This window comes from Emydura macquarii, unplaced genomic scaffold, assembly GCF_026122565.2.
Source record: "Emydura macquarii macquarii isolate MOO-44397 ecotype Brisbane River unplaced genomic scaffold, CSIRO-AGI_Emac_v2 contig_3044, whole genome shotgun sequence".
NCBI lineage: Eukaryota > Metazoa > Chordata > Testudines > Chelidae > Emydura > Emydura macquarii.
In genome coordinates, this window is record NW_027133181.1 from 5,185,449 (window position 1) to 5,201,940 (window position 16,492).

Below are 16,492 nucleotides of genomic sequence, written 5' to 3' on the forward strand. Positions count from 1 at the left end.
CAAAAGCCACATTAAGAAAGAGTGATAGTTATTTCAAGTAGCAATACGCTGTAGGCCAGTCACACCACATTCTTTTGCAGTTCTTATGGAATGGGGAGTTCTCTTGGTGTCATGTTTTTCTACGACAGGATTCAGGTATGTCTCACATGTCCTGTGATGTGAGACAACAGTAAGGTCTTGTTAAGAGGAAGGAAATATAAGGATATATTAATCTCAGATATGAGGGTGACTTTGGGACTGGTAGTGTTTGGAAGAAGACCAGAATAAAAAAGAGAGGATATAGAAGGGAAAGGTGTAAGAAGTCCAAAACAGATAGACACCTTGTCCAACCACTATAGCCATATTAAGGAAACCAGTTACAACATAGTTGTAACTTAACTGTGTTATATCAAACTTTGATTTTATGTGTGTAGACATATAACCATGTTATAACCACATGAAAAGCGTCATGCTACTCCCCTGGGAGGAAGGGAAAGTACATTTTTGAGGGGAGAGACTGTTAATAATGGGGGAAAAAAATCCCCCATTTTCCTTCCATTATTTAAATGTTTCTAATTTTTCTCTCATGTTCCTTAGTTCTCTCCCTCCTGGGACCATACTATGAGAAGGTTGGCTCAGAGAAGGAGATATACTAGAAGACCAGAACTATCTTATCATAAATTCCATTGAAATCAATTAAATAATCTTTTGGACTGTATAACTCATCCACATCTGTCTTACACAGACAAATAGGTAGAGTTGTTGAAACAGAGATAATGGGGTTGTGTTATAAAAAGAGATTGAGAAAATATGACCCTAGGGTTCATAGCAAAGAGAGAGAGTTTGGAAAGCAATGGAAAAAAGAGGAAGGAATAAATGATTACATTAAATAAAAATAAATGAAAAAACCATTACTGAATGACATTTCTGAGTTTCTAGGGTAGAGAACATTTGGACAAGGTTTTATTTTCATCATACTTATTTTCATCTTTGTTTTCCAAAACATAGCTACTGGTTCAAAAGTTTCTTTGCCTTTATTTTTAAGTGTTCACGTATTGCTCCAATCATGAAATTACACTTTTCATCTTTCAAGTATCCTCTTTTGCTCTGTCTCTTTTGTATTTTCACAACAGGAATTGACATGAAATATAGTTTCAACCATTAAAGCATCAAGCCAAAGATGATTAGAGGTATAAGGTAGTAGTAAAACACCTGCCATTCCTAACAGTCTTTAGATAATACAAATACAACCTGCTTTGTATGGGTAACTGACCCATTAATTATGTGCTAGGAAATCCAAGTATGAGGCCTGTTGGTTTGTGAATTGAGTACTCACCACTGATTGGCTTTGGAAAAGCTATCAACAGGATAATAAGAAATGATTTAAGAAAAGCATTAAAAGTTAAAAACAAACTGTTTATGGTGTTTGATCTACTATTTAAATGTGTGTAATTAATACATACTGATAGCAAATGCTCTACCTGACTCTTTCAATGTTACAATTTTGGTTAAATGAATTATTTGGTATTTGTTGTTGGTGGTATAATAATAATAATGCCTATTTCTTCTTTTCAGCAGTAGATCTCAAAATGCTTCACAACTTATATATTATTATTTATTCTCCTGTGAGGTAGGCAAGCATTATGATCTCTGTTTTACAGATGGGGAGCTGAGACACTGAGAGCCTAAGAGACTTGCCCAGGGTCACACAAGAAGTCCTGTGTTCAACTCTGTGTGTGTGTGTGTGTGTGTGTGTGTGTGCGCGTGTGTGCGTGTTTTCCAGTGACGTTTAAAGGAGAAGACTTCCTTCTCTGTCTGTCTCCCCAAATTAAAATCTCATCATTCATATGAAGCCGGAACCATCATATTCTATTCATTTTCTTATGCATGGCTTGCCAAGAAAGAATGGCTCATTGGGGCTTCACCTGCCCATCTTTGGTCCTTTGTAATGGACCTGTCTGCAGTATAAAAATGACCAAGATTAAATATGACTGTAAAACAAAGGAGGTAGTAAGCCATGTTTTATAATGTGGTTTACTTTTGGCTGTGTGCTTAGGGGGAATAAAAAACATGTTGGAGAACCATGTCTGAGTCTAGTCATCTTTCAGAGTTTAGACATGGCACTTTGATATGATTATGACATGTTCTGTTTTTCTGCCATACAGACAAAAATAAACCATGCTTCCAAGATGGGGTGTTTTTCTAAAAGATATGCTCTAGTTCAATCATGAATTAATTCAGGGATCCCCATGGCCTGTGCTGTGCAGGAGGTCAAACTAGATGATCTTTTGGCTTCATAGTCTGTGAATAACATGGACTGGTTATAGTCAGTATGATTGTTACAACATGGGTTTCTTTGTTGTATGTGATGGGAGCGGTAAGTCTCTAGTTCTGATAATGGTTGATGTACCTTATAGTAATAAGAATGGTATATTTTGTTTATCTTGTTTGTTTATTTTTATTTTCAGAGGTTAGTTTTTGATATTTGTATTAACAATTGACTGTGAATAGACACACTTTTGGCAGCCAGTCAGTGGCTGGTTTGTAGCAGATATGGCATTACATTCATAATACTCAGGATTGATGGAGTGGCGATACTCAGAAATAGAACTTTAATTGATTGGGTCTTTCTAAGGGCATGCCAAGTTGGTGGATTTGCTGGCTGAGGTTGCTGGTTTGCTGCATACAGCCTTTTAAACTCTCTGTTGCTTTCAGCCTTAGAGAGATTTTCCCATTGAATTGTGATCAGAATCAAAATTTCATTTTCTCACTGGGCAGACTTGCTTAGACTCTGCTTAATTATCTGTCTAGCTGATGTGTCACCTAAGAAATGAAAATCTCCTGGCAACAACAGCACTCTTTAGAGTTCTATTTCAAACCAGGATCCGGTACATTGGGAGATGGCTCTTCGGGAAGCAATATGCACACAACAGCTGTTTCCTATCCCTCCCATGTGGCCACTGCTATTTCAGAGTCACTAGTTGCAGTTGGGCCAACTGGTGCAATTTTTTTCAAGGTGACTGGCAGAATAAACAAAAATAATTTGCCATATGCTGATTATATACCATAGTATATGGCACTATGCCACAGTAATGGGCACAATATAAATACATTAACAGAATAGAAACAAAGATTTCTAAAATAATAATTATTTCTCTGGTTTTAGATATAAACATCAAGTCTTTGATTTTTCTTTCCTTTTCTAGAGGAATTTAGACACCACTTTGGAGCCTTGAATGGTGATGTCACAGGTGAGGCAGTGACTTGCGTTGCAATTCTCCTTGCCCTCCACTGTTGCACTCTATTGTCTTTATTTTCTCGGCACCTAGCCATGATTAACACTTGGCTGAAGTTGAAGCGAAGAAAAATGGAGATGTTCCTGTCTTTAAGATGAAAGTATTTTAAAGATCTCACTGTATCCATAATGTCACTCTCTGTTGAGATCCTCTGCTTTCAGGTTAAATGGCAGTCTTGGGGTCCTTGTGCAACAGGATGCCCATGAAGATGTGGCTACAGAAAACCACTACCTTCCCATTGTATTTAGCTAAAAGCCAGTCCCATTCTACTGGGCTCAGGTCCGGTGGTAGTGATCTATGCATTTGTATCCTCTGATTTGACAGTTGCAACTCTTGTGTGTTCATTCTGTCTCCCTGTAGGACATGTGGCCAGGGTCAGTCTTCGGGGAGGTAAAGGGCAAAGCAGCAGACTCTGCTTTCAGACATTTTCTAACTTTAGGCATACAAGCTTTAACATATTGCTATTTGTTCATAATACATGGGTTTAGCACCCCACAATTCCTTTTTTAAAAATTTTTAAATGAGTCATTCAATTTGTCTTTGCAAATTCTATACATGTCCTACATATATGGAGGTTTAAAGAATATATTGATATTTTAGATAATGAAAACACTAGATAACTTGACTTTGTTTTTTTTGTTTTGTTTTCTGCTTTGGTCATGCTCTGTCTATTGCTGTTTCAACTCTGCCAATCAACACTTATGAATGAGTCATTTGCTCTGATTTTTTCCCCTTCTTTTAAAGCAAATGTGCTTTGTTTGGTGATTAAAACCTATCGGTTCTGCTGCTGTTTAATCCTCAATAGGGATTATATTTAGTTTGTGTCAGGCTTCTGACTAATTTATAATCCCCAATTACTGCTGGATGTTTAACAGGAAAGGGGACTACCTTAGCTGCTTCTAAAAGGGGAGGGTAAATTGTGAAATGTTCAGTGGTGTTATTTTTTTATGTGAAGACTAAAAGAAGGATCCAGAAGTAGAATCAAATGACTTCTGATAGATTTCTATATTGTATCAAACCAGTGGTTCAGCTAGACACATTTCCTGTCTCTGACCATGACCAGAGGCTTCAGGGAAAACCTGGTGGGGAACAATAGTGGTATAACATACCCCTAAGTGAAGTTTCTTCCTAATCTCTGTAAAATGAATTTGATTTATACCGTGAAGCATGAGAATTTATCTCTTAATTTTTAAACCTATTTTCCACCTAAACATCTAATCCTTTTTTAAATCCTACTAAGTTAATGGTCTCAGTGATATCTGGTAACTCTAAGTTATTTATGCATTGTGAAAAAATCATATTCCCTTAACGTTTGTCATATTTGTGTTGATTTTGCCAATTTTTTTTCAGTTGGGGAGGGAGGGAAACCTAAGAAAAATTCTGAAATAAAACAAAATGTTTTGTTTCAACACTTTTGAAACAAAATATTTTGATTTTTTTTTAAATTCTAAATGACTTTTAATTTAAAAAATATCCTCATTTATTTATTTATAATTTGGAAACATAAAAAATGCTAAAATCAAAACAACATTTCATTTTGGGTCAGATGAAATGTTTCATTCAATGTAGTTTTTGACATTTTGATTAATTAAAATTTGTTTTCAGTTTTGGCCTGAAACTATTCTTCCCCCCCAATTTTTCAAAATTGCCAGCAAACTGAAAACCAGCTCTAGTCATGACCCAATAGTTGACAAACCTTTCTCTAATTAATTTCCTGGCCCATCTCTGAAATTTCCTTTATTTCTGCTATATTCTTTTTCAGAGATTGGGTGACTTGAACTTTACATGGCATTCTGGCTGATTCAGATGTATTCAGCCCCCTGGGGTGAGGGAAATCTGTCCAGCAAATCTTTACAAATCTTTTAATACCGAAAGATTGAAAATATACTTCTTCTTTTAAAGATTTCATTCCAATGAAGTAATAAATCTCTTCAGATTAAATTTGAATTTGTAAGGAAAAGTCATTTCATATGTAAATTTAGAAGTTGTATCCTCAGGTTAATTCTTTTGTGGTAAACAGGAATCATGCCATATTAAGTGATCTGAAATATTCATTAATCTGGATCTCTATATTAAATGAATATTCCCCTCTCTTCTTTCCCTGAGTTTACTAAAATGAAAGTCATTATTAATAAAAATGGGCAGAAGAGCTATCACAAGGGTGTATATAGACCTAGAGGCTAGTACTTGGGGTGCCCTTTGCCTGTAACTGACCTTATAGAGAGGTATTTTAATTTATGCCAAAATCCATGTTCTCTGCTCTACATAAATAAAAAGATGCACCAATATTTAAAATGTGACTAGTGCAAATATTTTAACTTTATAGAGGACAATTAAAAAAAAAAAGACAGTGAATGTTTTTAGCACGTCACTTTCATGCTATTCCAAATATGTCTCAACTAGCAGTGTTACTTTAAGAAACATGAAACTTTCGATAACACTGGCCTACACCTTAAATTCTTACCCTTTCCTGATTTGAGAAGACTCTTACTGAAGGAAGAGGGAATTTCTTCTGGTTTTGATCCACTGTTATTTTTTACTTAAAATGTGGCATTAGATGGGTAATATATATAAAACTGTTTTTCTGCTCTTTTAATTAGATAATTTAAAAATCAGCAATGGAACTTCATAAAGATTTTACTGATGTATTAGAAGAATTTAAGATGCTATTAATTCTTCTGAGGTACTTGGTTGGGAATTTTGGGAAGCTAATTCAAGTTCTCTCTTTCTCCGATATACATATATGACCCCTCTTACCATAATATCTGAGTGCCCCAAATCTTTAATGTATTTCTCCTCACAGTGCTCCACTAAGAAAGGGAAGTAATATTGTCCCCATTTTACAGATAGGAAACTGAGGCACAGAGTTACTTGTTCAAGACCATGCAGCTAGCCTGTAGCAAAGCAGGGACTAGAACTCTGGTCTCACAGGTCCTAACCATTGGATCATCCTTCCAGCATCTAAAAATAATAATAATAAAAATCTACACCTTTTTAGTGTCTTTTAATTTGAGGATCTCAAAGTGTTTTACAAGACCTAAGTAGGCTTCATAGCACCATTATAAGACAGGTAGCAACACATCAGTTCATTTACTGTGGTGTAGAAAATAGAACTGAATAAAAAATATTTGCATGTAGTACTTCGGGGTTCTTGTTTAATTTCAGGTAAAATGTTCTTAATGCTTTTTTGTGTGTGTTTTTTTTTAAATGGTGCAAAACTATACAAAAGAAAAATAGAATATTTTTTGGGGGGGGAAAGATGAATAATCTTGGACTCCTTTTCCACTCAATCCCAAATCTTCCCTAGCAGTCTTAAATCTTTCCACTTGCACCTGTTTTTTTTTTTTTATTATATATTAATTAAATTCTTTCCATTTTATATTTAATCATTGATCTTATAAAATGATCATGTGAAACATTTCTGTTGTATCAAAACACGCATCTTTTAAAAGTGGACCACAAAGGTGTTGTGTGTGTTTTGTTTTTTGTTTTTGTCTTCCTTGCACAACACAGAGCACAGTTAAAGTATTTATTATAACACACACAGGTTCCCTCTACCAGTAGAATAGGAACATCACATCTGCCTAAACTCAGTATTGAAAGAACATGGCAGAAAAGAAAGCTGATGTACAATGGCTTTTCATTGGCTACAAAGCCACCTTTTTTTTTTGGTGATGTCTCTAACATTCTAGAGCAGTTGGAAATTCATAAATTATTTTTGAGTAATTCTGAGACTTTTGTGTTCAGTGAAATGCGTGTGTGTGTGTGTGTGTGTGTGTGTGTGTGTGTGTGTGTGTGGCCAAAGGGGCGAATAAGGAACCCTTAAGACCCGGTTAACAACTATTATAATTATTTTATTTAATTTTGTAGGATTTTTTTCAGGGGAAGACAAGTTTCCTTAATGAGGAAGAGTTGTTGCTCTGAGGCTTAACCTAATTGGTTATATGTGGGATGAAAAAGAAAAATACATTAGTAAATAGGCTAATAAAAGGGGGGATTCCTTTTTGGTAGGACACTTCTGAATTTGATGGGCCCTATTGTAATGTCTGAGCTGCTGCTACCAAAAACAGTACAGTCACTGCAAAAACAAAACTTCAGTATCTGTAGCCATTTGCAGTGAGTGGTAGAGCAGGAAATTAATATTTGTTATTTACAGGTGGCTGCAGTGATTCCACAAAATCAACGTTATCTCCTTGGGAAAAAGTGAGGAAGAGAAGATTTTATTCAGTGTTTTTGTCAAAGTTTGGTGGAGTATAATCTGCTGTCAGTCACAATGGAGTGATTTATTCATTTTTTAATTGCTTTGCACTGTCGGCAAATAGGTTACTTGAGGGATAAACTGTGAAGAAATGCTTGTTTATTGGTGTATAAGTTCTATGATGCAAAGGAACGCTGGGCACTGGAGCATGTTAGGAGTGAGTTAGGGGCTTGTTTGTTTTTGAAGCTATGGTAGCATTTATTATATACTATATTGTTTGTTTGTAAGAGTGTAGGCCCTGATCATGCCATCTGTTGTATGTGGGCAGATTGCTATCCTTGTGTCCATTGACTTAATAGACATAGCAGGTAACTCGTTTTCAATAAATTGCAGGATTGAGGCCTAATGTTATGTTTGAGCACACATAATAGGAATATTGGGCACTTATTCCATTTCACTATAATATTACTTCATTGACACCAGATGATATCCACATTTCAAAATAATATGTAAACTAATGAGTAGTGACTCAGAATAGAAAACCAATTTTTTATTGCCTTGTCCAGACATGTTGAATGCTGTAACAAATGTATGGTGCTCTTTAGTAATTATTAATACTCTATCTTGATCAACCACTAGCCTGGTGTTTCTGTATGGGGGTTGGTAAATTCAGTCTAGGGTGCATAGCAGAGTCTACCTACTCAGGGAAAGAAAAAGCCCTTTTTTATTATTGCTTAACAGCTATGGGTCATTAAGAGATAATGCCTAACCAAGTACTCTTGATGGATCTGGCCCAGTCTGCTGGGCATCCCCCAAACCAATCTGAAGAGAAGTGTCAGGCTCATGTACACTAGGGAAAGAAGCCGGCAGGGAAAAGGAAGGGTATGTGGTTAATATAAGGACATACTCTCTCAAGGGGGAAAACAGGACAGGACCAAACAGAGACCCAGAGATACACTGGAGGATCCTTTCTTGCTCAGAGAATGAGAATTGATTTTGTTCTGTTCCTGTATCTCAAGAGGGAAGCCCATCTAACTTAGCTTGCAGTGGTGTGTGGGATTAGATGAGGCTAAATATGCCTGTAGGATGTTTTGTTTTAAATCCTTTTCCTTTATTTCTTTGTATTAACTGCTAAATAAAAATACTTTGTTTTAAGAAGGCATCTGTTCACCAAATGGAGGGGGGGCTCAAGCAGGTGTTGAAATTGAGATGGGTCTGCCTGGTGATAAGCAGTTGGTATACAGTGATAGTTTGACCCTGGTCCTAATCAAAAAGTGGAAGAATTGCAAAATTCTGCCCTGAAACAGGAAAGTGCTAAGGCCCACAATCTGAGGAGGTGCATTCAGAGACCAGAAAGTGGACAGAGGGATAGTTAACCCTATAATCATGACATACACACATTTTCAGCTGATTGTATTATCCATGACACATCAAGTGTTTTTTTATGTTATGTTTCTCCTTTGGCTGCATCTCTTTCTTCTTTGGGCCCAATAAGTATGTTTGATTGGTTTGTTTTTCTTTTTTTCCTCCTTTATTTGTGGCCAGTTATAACTTTTCAGCATGTGTTTTTAAATTCTCCATTTTCTATTGGCAGCTGCACTCTTAAGTGATTTTGTGTCCAAGGCCCTATTTATGTTAGAGAAATTGGCACCAGTATAGCCATATGGATGCATTATAAGAGGCAACCCAGTAATGTAGATGAGCTTCACCAATGTAAAGCAGGGATTACAATGATGCAGTTTACTTTCGTAACTTATTGGAGTAAGTTGTATCAGTGTGAGCACTGCATCACTTTGGTGCAGTATCTCTACATCAGGGGTTTATACCAAGTAACATCATCTGTCTAATTATACCAATGAAAATTTTCCAAATGTAGAGACAGGTTCTTATGAATATATCTAGGTGCAACTCTGCTGCATTTCTCCAATTTTCAAGTTTCCTCAAAATCAGATACCAATGTAAAGGTTTTTAACTTAAATTTAAACATTCTTTGCTGACATAGAAGATCCTAATAACACCTCTGGAAGCCTAAGAATGCCCTTTTGACACTACCAGCTTAGAAATATTTTGTTTATTTGTGTCTCTTCAATAATTGAGGACCAGAGGCCTGGTGTTCAGCTGATGTAATCTGATGTAGCTCAAGTTTCTGATCTATTGATATTTTAAAAATAACATTTGTATGAGTTGCATAAGTAATGAGTTGATAATGTGTTCTCTGGTCTGCACCTTGCAATTTTAAAACTAAACTGCTTGAATCAACCAACCCTAACGGCTGCTGCAGCCCCTTGGGGCAGTTCTGGTGTGAGCACTGAGTGTCACAGTTCCAGTCAGCTGCTACCACTTCTTTTCAGCAGCTGCTTATGAGCTCCCCAAGAACCTGCCTGCTGCATGGCAGTGGAAGACAGAGGTACTGCCCCTGAATGTTATATTGCCTGCTTCACAGCAGGACTGGGGGACCCCCCCAGGAGAGCAGGATAGGCGCTTGACTGGCTCTTCCCCAGTCTAAGGGAGTGCTTTGCAAAGGATTACTCCCATTCCACACATAGCCACCTAATCACGTCAGAAGAGGGGAAAATGAGAAGTTGAGAAGAACCAATCAGTTATGGCTCTCATACTCTCTGACACTGCCAGAGAGCATAGAAAGATGAGAATAACAGAACTCAGATTACTCCAACCATCTCCTCTCTCTACCCTGACACACCCTGCAGTGGGAGTTACATACTTGCAAAACCTGAAAAACTACGTGTTCCTACACAAACTACAGGTTTGTGGGAGTTTAACCAACAGTGTTAACACTTGTATATTGCCCCACTTTCAAAACTGACACATTTTGAAGTGTTGTAGCCATGTTGGTCCAAGGATATCAGAGAGATAAGGTGGGTGAGGTAATATCTTTTATTTGACCAATTTCAAGCTTTCACAGCACTCTTCTTCAGGTTTTGCATGTTGTTCTGGCTGGGCCTGGTTCCACCTTGAGTTGATGTGTCCTGGTCTGTGGCGAGCTTGCTTCTGATGAAGAACTTAGAGAGATTGGGGGATTGTTTAAAGGCCAGAAGAGGAGATTCAGGAAAAATGTCATTCAAGATGTGACCCTATTGAGTATGGACACATCAACTCAAAGTGGCACCAGACCCTACCTGAACAACAGATGCAAAAGCTGCAGACTTATCTCCACTGCTACAATGATCAACATCCCCCACAATACACCATTCAAGATCCATGGGTCCTACACATGCTTATCATAACATGTGGTGTACCTTATTCCACAATAACAACTATGCAGGTGAAACCAGACAATCACTATTCCCTCTCATGAATTCACCAAAGAAAATGATAAAAGAGAAAACCACCATATCATCTGTGGGTAAACACTTTTAAAAAAATGGTCACTCTATATCTGACTTCTCAGTCCTCATTCTCTAAGGAAACCTGCACAACAATTTCAAAAGACAAATCTGGGAGCTTAAATTCATAACTTTGCTAGACACTAAATCATGGACTGAATAGAGACACTGGATATGGCTTATTATACCTCCTGTCCCCACCCGTCCTTCCCAAGCTTCCTTTTTTTTCTCTTTCTCTCTCCCTTCCTTTTCCTCCTGAGATTGGAAATGTGTTAACAGGCCACTTCATCTTGAATAATCCCTTGTAATATGTGTTTACTTATGCTAAACAATCCATTCCATCTTGTATTTAGCTGTGACACTCTGAAACTTTAGTATACACTAGCAACTTATGTCAGCATAATTATGTTATGGGAGGTGTGGGTTTTCCAACCTAACTTCCAGTGTAGATGGTGCTGTGTCAATGGGAGGGCTTCTCCTGTCTTCATAGCTACTGCCTCTTGGGAAGGTGGATTATCTACGCCGACAGAAGCAGCCCTGCTCTAGGTAGCATCTTCACTGAAGCACTACAGTAACACAGTGGCGCCTCTGTATTTTTTTTTTTTAAGTGTAGACAAGCCCTGAGTATGTTTCCCAGACCTGAAGAAGAGCTCTGCGTAAGCTCAAAAGCTTGTCTCTCTTTCCAACAGAAGTTGGTCTGATAAAAGATATTACCTCACCCACCTTGTGTCTCACATTTTGCAGTGTTGAATCCTAGCTTCAGCCACAGGGTTAAAAATATCTATCTTTGTTTTGTTGTGTTCCAGATTGCCTCTGTCACTGTTCTTGGTCAGTTTCATTATTCTCAGGTGTGGGAGCCTTGTTTTAACACTCATCTTGCTTGTTACTTAAAGCAACATTCTGCTCATTCTTGTTCATTTTGCTACTTGGTGGCTGTACTGTTAACTGTTGGAAAAGAATGTTATCCTTCTGTGGTGTCCAGTAACTACTGTGAAGATAATGAATGGCTAATCAGATTTCTTTCAAGGACAGCTTTACATGCAGAGGAGTGTCCTGCAGTCTAAATGTCTGATGTATTTTATTTATTTAATTTAGACTTCATCAATAAATGTATTAAATAGGAAAATGATTGAACTGGACAGCCTTTTGAGGCCAATCCTTTGACGTACTAAATGCCCTCAACAAACATTCAATAGGAGCATGAAGATTGGGCCCTTGATGAATACATGAGGGCATTCAGTGATTCATTTTTCTTTTTTTTAAAGCTTATTTAAAAATGTAAGAATGCTTTTTGTTTATTTCCCTTACTACTATACTGCCCATATGACAAATTCAGTGATAAGAGGCACTGATGGTCTTTTTTATAAAGGTTTGTTAGCAAAAGTTGATTGATGACCACACTGTTTCACAAAGAGGATATACCACAGAGTCGGTCCATCTCATCTGAAATGATGACATACTTCTGATGTTAGAAAGCTTTCATCTGCTTATTTTCCATGAAAAAGATCTTTCTTTCATAATCTCATGTTTACCATATCAATTCAGTGCGGGCTTGCGGAAATGCACATACTCAATTGTTCCTGCTTAACACCTGTCAGGTTTTTGTCCTTCATATGTATTAAAGATCTTTGGTGAATTATTTTTTTTCATTTGGCTTTGTTCATTTCTTTTCAAACCATTAGCAGTTCATAGAAACAGGTGAATTTAAAACAAAGCAAAAATAATGCAATCTAGTTATCTAATACAATGTTATGTCTACCTGAAAGGAAAAGGGTATATCTCATCTATTTCAATTTTATAAGAGACTGAATCTTCTTCTACAAGTTAAAAGTCATGATTAAATTTTTTTTTAAATAAATGAGGACTAAAATTTGGGTAAATTCAGTAAGCCATAATGCAATATATAATAGTCACTAGTTAACATAGCTGTGGGTGGTCTTTGTGAAATTCTAGATCACAACTGGAATAGCTTAAAACAACAGCAACAAAACTTGTGGGAAGCTTGAATTTGAAGCAGGTCTGTATTTGGAACTCTCTTTGGCTTCACTGGGAGTTTAATGCATGAAGCTGCAACATGGTAGGTTCTTTAGTTTTTCATGGAGCAACCTATGAGTCCAACACTTAGCCCCAGGTTAAGCTCTGCGGAGATGCTTGGGTCAGGAAATGAGGGGAAATGGAATCCAGCTCTGACTCAGGAAAATTGCTTCATAAAGGCTTCTAAAGCTTAAATGGTAGAAAAGACTTCACCCTCCCTTATGTAGTCCACCACAAGGCAGCAAGAAGATTAGATGACATGCTTATAATGACTCAACTAGTTTCACCCAAGCATCCTTAAATCTTCTCATTTCACAGCAGATCAGCACTGATTCCACTGCCAGGGATCCTGAACAAAAAGCTGAAAGATTTATCCCAATATGATTTGCACACTTGTATGTACATTCTGGGTTTAAAATGGAAGAGGTAAAGTTACCAGCTGATCATGATTACTAGTTAAAAAAGCATATATAAACTATTTACATGCATTCAAAGGGTTTCAAGCCAAATAGCTACAGCTAAGTCTGTAAATTAGTCTATCAGTCCGACAAAGGAAGAATAAACCTGACAATAGAAGGCTCTTCATTCTAGCAGACAGAGGCATAACATGAACTAGAGACTGATAGTTGACAAATTCACACTGGAAATAAGATGCAAATTATAATAGTAAGAGTAATTTACCATTTATCTTGAAATCTTTAAATTGGATGATTGGATGTGTACATGGGCATTTTAGCAATCAGCCAGGTGTCCAAGCCACTGCCAATTATTGGGATGAACTACCATTTATTCTGCTTGCTGCTTTTCAGCCATTTTTAGGCCTCTGCAGAAAATTTTGCATAACCAAGGCAAACCCGGAGGGTGGGGGGTTAGACAGTGAACATGTGAAGTGGACTCAACTATGCGTTCTCTCTCTCTCTGAATATGCTGGGGCGAAAGTCTGTGAAAAACAAGAAGTCTGGATATATGTTGGAATTGTTGATATGGGGAAATTTAGCTATCAAACTAGCAGCTTAAGAATACTTGCTTAATATATTTTTAGTGACATGTCTCTGTAACTCCTGCTTCTACCCAGTGATTGTTTTGTTTGGTCAGCTATGTAACATTTTCTTGATTGACATGTGTCTGTCTGACTTAGAGGAAGGTAGCGAGTCTAAGTCAGGTGGATCACTTCGTGGACGCATTGAAAAGATCTCTATGCACAGACTGAACGACTGGCCATCTGGAAATCTATGACTGATTCACCCAAAGATTGCTTCAGACTTGTGGGGAGTGAGTATCAAGTTTTAGGGTACTCTAACCTCCTGTTGTATTTGTATGTGCTTAAGAGTAAAGAGTAAAAGTAAAAGAGTACCTTTTGGTAAAGGTAATTCCAATGATAATTGCTGGAGTCCAATAAAGAAAAGCTTTATGTTAAGAGCACTTGTTTTTAATCTTTGTCTATGCCAACCATATAGTAGGCAGAAGTACTGTGTTTCTTTTGGTTTATTTCTTGACACCAACTCACAGAGACTAAAAGTTACTGGGTCGAGGAACCCTGGATGACACATGGCTTTCTAAAAGTTTAGCTGTAGCCACTCAAACAAGTGTAATGAGGCTTGATGAAGGAATTCCTGAAGTTGTATGGGCCTGTTTTCAGCAGGAGATCAGACTAGAGGATCACAATGGTCCCTTCTGGCCTTAAAAATTTATGAAAGGCGGGGAAAAACTCCATTCAAGCCTTGCCCTATTCACCTCAGTGAAATATGTATTTCAAAGCTTAATTGGTGTTATTAAAATTCTAACTTTACTAAGAACATGCCATTTATTTTCCTTTTCTTGAAAAATGCTTTTAAATGAAAAAAATATATTAAAAATTAGGGGTTTGCATATTTAAAATGCAATAAATCAGGACATTTTAAAAAATTGAGAAATGCAGAAGCTGAGGGTTGTATGGTAGTAATAAGTTGTTTGTGTTGCACTGTGCTTGAAAGCACCCCTGTATTCACACCCTAGATATTATTGTAATAATATGCCTTGTGATGTATCATTTAAAAACTAACAACACACTGATCAATAATAATTTTGTGTAATGTATTTGTACATGCCTATTAAGAATTATGAACAAAAGGTGAAATTATGTCTAAAATATGTTTACCAGACAAGTCCAGGGAGGGAGCAAATCTGTTTTTCAAAGAACAAGCTAACACTTTTAGCCAGTATCATTAAAGTTGATTGGACATGTTATCATTCTTTGGCAACAAAGTGGGGCAAGAACAGATTGATCTGCACTCCAGCAAACAACATGTAACCTCTTTCACTATGAGACTCCTTGTCACCTTCCTCACAGCTGGAATTAACTTTATCTGGGGAAAACCATTAGGAAAATGCATTTCAAAAGGATGACTGGCCTATAAAAGTGAGGGACAAAACACCCAGGTTCTCATTTTCTTTCTCTCTCTCGCCCCCTCCCCCAGCTAAGAACTCAAATGAACCAGCCCTTTGACTTTAGGGGTGGGGGAGATCCTGACTTGAGAATTTGGTTAGTCATGTTGCTGGAAACATGCAGTAAGGATTATATCTTGAACCAAGTCTAGCTTGTTAAGTATTTGCTACAACAGCAGAGCATTATGAGGCACCCAAGGCTGTGAGGTAGTTGGTGACATGACCCCTCACTGGTCTTGACTGCACCCTAGAATGTGACAGCACCTTCCATTTATTGTATATCATAAAATATATTCTGTCAACATAGTTAAACTACAATTTTAACAAGAAATACAGAAATTAAAAATACCACATGTTAATGTAACTTCAATTAATATTGCTGTAAGAATCTTAAAATATTAATGTCACAGGTGAACTATACCTATGATAATTTGATGTGTTCCTAAGTAAGGGCATACCTAGCTACAGTGTCCATCAGTAGAATAGGTAGTTGGCTGCCTACCAAACACATCCAATTACCAGACAAGAAGATAGGCAAATGGCGGAGGTTTTATTGTTCTGACCCAAATCTTTATGGATAAGTGCTAAAATAATTTACTAAGTCTGGAGCAAAATCTGTCCCTCTCATTCTGAGTTTGGTTTTAGTTCATTGTGTGAAGAAGGGGAGTAAAAGAACCCAAATCCATACACGGGCCAGCATGCCATGGGACACAGTTTTGTCAGGGCTTTCTCCTCCTCAGCACAAAAAGTTCATGTCCATGGAATTGTGACTGAATGAATATTTCAAGTAGCCATCCCAAGAATCAGAGCTTGTACGTGATGTGGGATCAGGCTGTATCAGTTTGCTCAAAAGTGATGTTTTTCCCTCCAGCAAATATCTAGAAGGATCTCATTGTATTTCTGCATTTTTCTGTACCACCTTGTACATTTAGAGGAAAAATTTCACCTCTGCTCTGGAGATTTCTGCTACATATTCTTAGAGCTGGTTGAAATTTTTTTTTTTAACAAAAATAACCTTTGTCACAAACTAATTTTTTTTCAAAATAGACTTTTTCCATAAAAATATTCTAATTTTTATACAAACTCTCATTTTTCAAAAATATTTTTGAAATGAGAATTTTCCCTAAAATTTTCTTTTTAAGTTTTGACATTTTTTACTTTGAAACTGGGGGTAACTAATCTCAGTTTTTTATCTGTTTAAGTCTGGAAAAATGTGT